Here is a 6,154-nt window from a genome sequence, read left to right on the forward strand (position 1 = left end):
CCTGCCAGTGTTCTTTGCAATAGGCTTGCATGTGTTCTTTGTTTGCCCTGCCTCCTTACTTCTTCTTGTTGTTGTTGGACCATGTGGCTGGCAGCCATTTTTAGTCCACCCAGCCAGTGGACCTTCCTTTCCCAGAGGCTTGCATGTGTTCTTTGTTTGCCATGCCGCCTTACTCCTTGTTGTTGTTGTTGTTTGATTATGTGGCTGTCTGGCAGCCATTTTGTCAATCCAGCCAGTGTCCCTTGTCACAGGCGTGCATGGTTCTTTGTTTGTCATACTTACTCTTTGCTCCTTGTTGATGTTGTTTGCCCATGTGGCTGGCTGCCAGTGTCCCTTGCCACAGGCTTAAATGTGTTCTTTGTTCTCCATTCCTCCTCCTTGCTCCTTGTTGTTGTTGTTTGACAATGTGGCTGGCTGGCAGCCATTGTACCCATCAACCAGTGTCCTTTGCCATAGGCTTGCATGTGTTCTTTGTTTGCCATGCCTCCTTGCTCCTTGTTGTTGTTGTTTGACCATGTGGCTGGCCGCCATTGTGTGCATGCAGCCAGTGTCCCTTTGCTATAGGCTTAGTGTGTATTCTTTGTTCCCCATGCGTCATCCTTGTTCGTTTTGTGCATACACTGTGTAGCCAGTGTGTCTTTGACATAGTTTTACATACGAACATCACTCATTATTGATCATTTGTTTTTATTTAATTCTTAAGCCATTTTTTAGTTCATTCTTTTAATTTCTATATTTTAATTTCTATATTTTAGTATATTTTTTATTATTTTGTAAATCTTTTTCCAGCTTGTTTTGTAATTTTTTTATTTTAATTTTTATATTTTATTTTTAATTTTTTAATAACTTTTTACTTTTTTTATTTTTCTTTTTATTTTATTTTTATAATTTTGTATTTGTATTTGTGTTTTGTTTAATTCTGCATTTTGCCTATATCTATCCGTCTGCTCCATTACATTCTTCTACCCATCCGTCCACCAAAGATGCACAGTTGCACTACAGCATTCAGCTTCTTAGGTGTAATTCCATTTTCTCAGGACACCCTGCCTGGGGAGCATGGCAGACAAATCAACATCATAATTCTTTTTGTCAGTGATTATTCCATTTCCCCATGGCCCACCTTGCCACCATAGGTTATTTTATTTAAAGGAGTATTCCATTTACCCATGCACCTCTATCCTATTACCCCAGGTGTGTTTTAAAACAGATGAAGATAAATCAAAGAGCTACATCTGCCTGTTGTGCTGTCTGATTTGAAATGTAATTTTTGATGGTGTGGTGGTATGGTTTGCCTTTACAATGTTTGATTAACTACTAGGCATATTACATAAGAAACCAACTGCACTAAGATTGCATTTCTCTTTACTAGTTTCAACCTGCTGCAACACTAACTACATGTTTTTCTTGCTTGGTTGTTTTTAGGTGTACAAGAGCAGACACCCCACATCACCTGCAGTACTGTCAAAGAGATGGGCTTACAGTTACCTCGTTCCACAGGCACAAAACTCTTTTTCTTGTGCATAGTAGTGCCACTGCCAACCTAGAACTATTTAAGAAGGCCACAAAGAAAGTTGCTCCCAAAAAGAGGCCAGTGATAAAAAACAGCTTACCTCCAGTGGTGTGCCATCTGCAACCTTTTTTGGGAGATGTGTGCCTGCCACAGCGGCCTCCGGGAAGGAACCTTGGAGCACTCCTGCATCAACACCACCTCAACCCAAGCCCAAGACCATGTCAGTCAGTGCAGCAGCCACTGCAATCGTGGTGACACTGACAAACAGTGATGTTGACTTGGATTTGTCCCTTTTTTTCGAAGTAATACCCAATCATTTCAGGAAACAGAGCAAAGTTGACAGCAGTCTCAGCCAGATCTTCCTGAAGTTGGAGCAGAACAGGAGGTCGAGCTTTCTGTCAAGAAAGAACCTCCTCTTTTAGAATCAAGGGCTCCCAGATCGCCAGCAAGTAAAAGGAAGGGTACTACTCCACCTTCTTCTCCAATCACCACTTCTGATGGCAATGAAAGGGACAAGGAGTGGACCACACCATAGTCCGGGAAATGTCAGGAGAGGCAAGTGAAAAGAAAAGTTCCAATAAGCCTCACAATCCTGGAAGGGGATGATGATGAGGAGGATGACAACAACACAGTCATTATAGAAGCTGGCATAGAGGAGTCTGACATTACTATCAAACCTGCTCCAAGGGATGCTGCATAGACAGCACCACCAGCTCCTGTATTTTTAAGACCCCAGCAGAGACCTGCACCAACCCCTACCTCAGTACAAATATTCACTGCAGAGACGCAATGGACACACCCACAAGCACCTGCACCTACATCCAGTTCATCCAGTTCTTCTTCAGTCATTGGCAGTTCCCAGGTTAAGACTTTTTTACGATTAACGAACAGGAGGAGAACATTGCCATATGCTCTTTTGGCCACAGGAGTGTTTGTCGAGGTAAACCTGGTTCACATTATGGTGCTGGAAGCCAGACAACCCATATGAAAAAACCTCACGCAATCCGATGGGAGCAGGATCTTAAACAAATAGCTCAATGTGATCACAGTGGTGAAGGCAAGGAGAGCCAGGAAACATCAGCTACACCTGGTCAAATCAAGGTGGAAGGTGAGGAGTAAGCGGGTGACATCATCCTCACCCAATGCAGCCCTGTCACAGCAGTGCACCAGAACACCTGCCTAAGTGACCTCAAAATGGCACAGATAGAATCAGAGTCAAATGGCGACACCACAGCATACAGTGACTGCACCACGACGCACATTAAGTCTACCACCAGCTACATCTGAAAAGTTGGCTGCATCAGTGGCCCCACAAAAGTAAAAAATCCAGGCTACAATTATGGGCATGTTAAGGCAGGAGGTGCCCTATGACTGCAACCCCCCAATGGCACGTTTATACAATGGCAAGCTGGCAAAAATATTAGCGCAGGCCCACCTCACTTTTGCTTCTGGAAGGAGTGGGCTTTTCAGACTTTGAGGCAGCCTTCTGCCCAAAAAGGAAGGTTTCATGCTAGACCTATTTTACCAGAGCAGCTCTTCCAGCGTTGCATCACAATGTGCTGCAATTGGTTGGGCAAGCTTTGTTCCTAAGTTTTGCCCACACTATCCACCTGATGACAGACATGTGGACCAGTTGTCAGGCAATAAATTGAATGTGCATCACTGCACACTGGATCTCTTTTCTGGGGGGTAAGGCAAAAGGTATTTACAGGTCTTGGCCCTGAAGAAATTTCTAAGAGTGTTCACCAACATGCAACAGTAGCCATGTTTGCCATGGAGAAGTCACACACAGCTGCAAACATCTTGGAGGAATTTAATAGCACGGTGTCTGAATGGCTGAGACTCAGAGGTCTTTAAGTTGGATTTGTTGCCACAAACAATGGCAGTAACATAGTCAAGGCAATGGCAGATGGTGGCTATTTTAGGTCCTGTGTTTGGTACACTGCATCAACCTGGTTGTGCAAGACTTTGTTTAAAAATAAGACATAGTCAGCAACATACTGCCCACCTACAGATGCATCTGCACTCATTTCCTACCATTCTCTTAAAGCCCCGAAACAGTTGTGATTATTCAGCATGATAACAGGGTACCAGTTAAAGCCCTGTTACAGGAAGTGCTCACACGTTGGAACTCAACTTATTATACATTGCAATGTCAGTTTGACTATGTCATTCAAAGAGGAGCTGATGCAATTGGGAAAGCTATGACCATGGATGTGGACAAATGGGGCCTAGACAAATGCCTCACACAGATGCTGCTCCCTTTTGAGGTTTTCACATGGGAAGCTAGCAAGGAGGACTGTACAGTTGGCCAAGATATCCCGTTATTGATTCTGCTACAGGAGCAGCTAAAGAAGGTGTCTGAAAAGTTCGCATTCTTGGCTGCAAACGAAAAAAACAGAAACGCATGCCTTGGTAACTAGCATAAGATATCCCTTGACTTGTAATGCAAGGCTGCAAAATGACATTATCTCTTCCAAAGAGTACATCTGTGCCAGCATACTTGAGCCACACAACAAAATAATTCTGAAGGGGATGTTTCACAATACAAGAGGTGGATTGTGGAGCAAGGAGAAGAACTGGAAGAAGAAAGTATGGAACTTGGAGTCCCCCTCCATGGTTCTTGAGTGCCACCTTCAACTTCCAGAGAGGGCAGTCTTGACTCTGATCTGCCAACCCCACCAACAAGAAAAACAGTGACAACAGTAATAGAAAAATTGGACCCAACTCCTGCATTGGCTTGGTTTCAGTAGCAGGTCTTATGTCCAGTGCAGAGGTGAAGTAAAATGTGGTCAAGCAGGTGGCAGCACCAATGACCATTCAGAGGGTGTTCCAGGAGTGTCTAGATGACCTGAAAGAGGTGTATGTGGATCAAAACCCAATTGTGCATTGGTATTGGAAGATGCGCCAATGGCCAGAGCTCAGCAGTCTGGCAGTAACGTTTCTGGTTTGTCCCTTAGCCAGCCTGTCTGCTGAATGTGTGTTCAGTGCAGCTGGTGCGGTTGTTACAGTGAGCAGGACCAGTCTCTCTCCTCAAAATGTGGAGAGATTGACCATGATCAAAATAAACCAGCATTTTATACCACATGACTACACCATTCCGGAAACACCACAGGAAGATGAAGAGGATGATTGTTCAGACTCAAGCATGTTAGCTGACCAACTTCTGGGTGAACCACCAGAGTTTGAGGACAAACTTTACTTCCGGGATCGAGTATGCCAGTGCCACCACAGATTTTTTTATAATATTTCTCGTTCGGCTTCTTTTTCTTTGTTTACAAAATATATATACATCTCTATATATATACATAGATAGATATATATAGATATAGATATATATAGATATGTATATATAAATATATATATATGTATATATCTATATCTATATATATATAGATATAGATATATATAGATATGTATATATAAATATATATATATGTATATATCTATATATATCTATATCTATATAAATATATATATATATATATATATATATATATATATATATATATATATATATATATGCTAGTACACAATTGTGTCAGATTATGCTGCCCCAACATTGATTTTATAGTCACATACAATCCTGGATTGGAGTTGAGCCCGTGTGCAGTGAAGAAGCCCCCAGAGACCCTCCAGGATGTTGGATATGCTGCCTGCCTCCTTCACATGCCATTGCACAAACTATTTTTACATTACCTCGCAGGGCTGCCCTAGAAGATTATTCATTAAAAGACTGCCAGCGCCAAAGTCTAATTCCAATGGATACCATCACAAAGGAGGTATTTTTGTTCAACCACCATGCTTGGATTTGAAGAGATAACTAAGTAACCATTGCACCAATGAGTAGTGATACATTGATTGTGATTATGAATTTATTTGTGAGTGATGACTGATGTATGTAGTGGCTGACAGTGAGGGAGGCAGTTCAACAAAATTGCAAACTTGTTTCCAATGATTTGCGGTGTTTCTGGGCAAAAAAGTTTTTTTCCTGAAAGTGAATGGCCATTCAAAAGTAGTGAACTTTTCTTGCAGGGTCTACTTCTTTTTTCTGTTTCCTCGCAACAAACTGGCAACTTTAGTTACCAATCAGAATTGTATACAAACAAATACTCTAGTTCTGTTTCTCTATTTGTTCCTCAACAGTAGTTCACTTCACATATCTACTTTGCTTGGTGTGGGACTGGGATGGAGGGCGGGACTACCTCATCAGCTAGAAAGGAGTCTTCTGGGTACACTCCTGACTCCTCAAGAAGCTTACCCTGCTTTCTTTTGTCCTTTTCATTTACTCTATAATACATCTGCCATTTGTTTCAATACACAGGCCTTCTCCTTTCCTGCACGAACAAAACTTGGAAGACTCAAGACTTCAGCTTACATACTGGATAGGTTCAGATGGGCACCAGAATGACGGAAGTTCCAAGAAGAATGGAGATGCATCGCCCAATTTGGCAATGCAGTGTCATTTTCCTTTTAACAATCATAATTTTTAGAAATGAGTGGGTTACATTCAATCTTCCATATTTCAAAACAGAAGACATACCTATTAGGATATACTATTTGGGGTCACTCTGGGGCAGAAGGACTGTTTCCAATTAATTTACTGAACTCTATCATACTTTCTTACTTATCCATTTTTTTCTT

Source organism: Pleurodeles waltl, chromosome 7 (genome assembly GCF_031143425.1).
Source record: "Pleurodeles waltl isolate 20211129_DDA chromosome 7, aPleWal1.hap1.20221129, whole genome shotgun sequence".
NCBI classification, from domain to species: Eukaryota; Metazoa; Chordata; class Amphibia; order Caudata; family Salamandridae; genus Pleurodeles; species Pleurodeles waltl.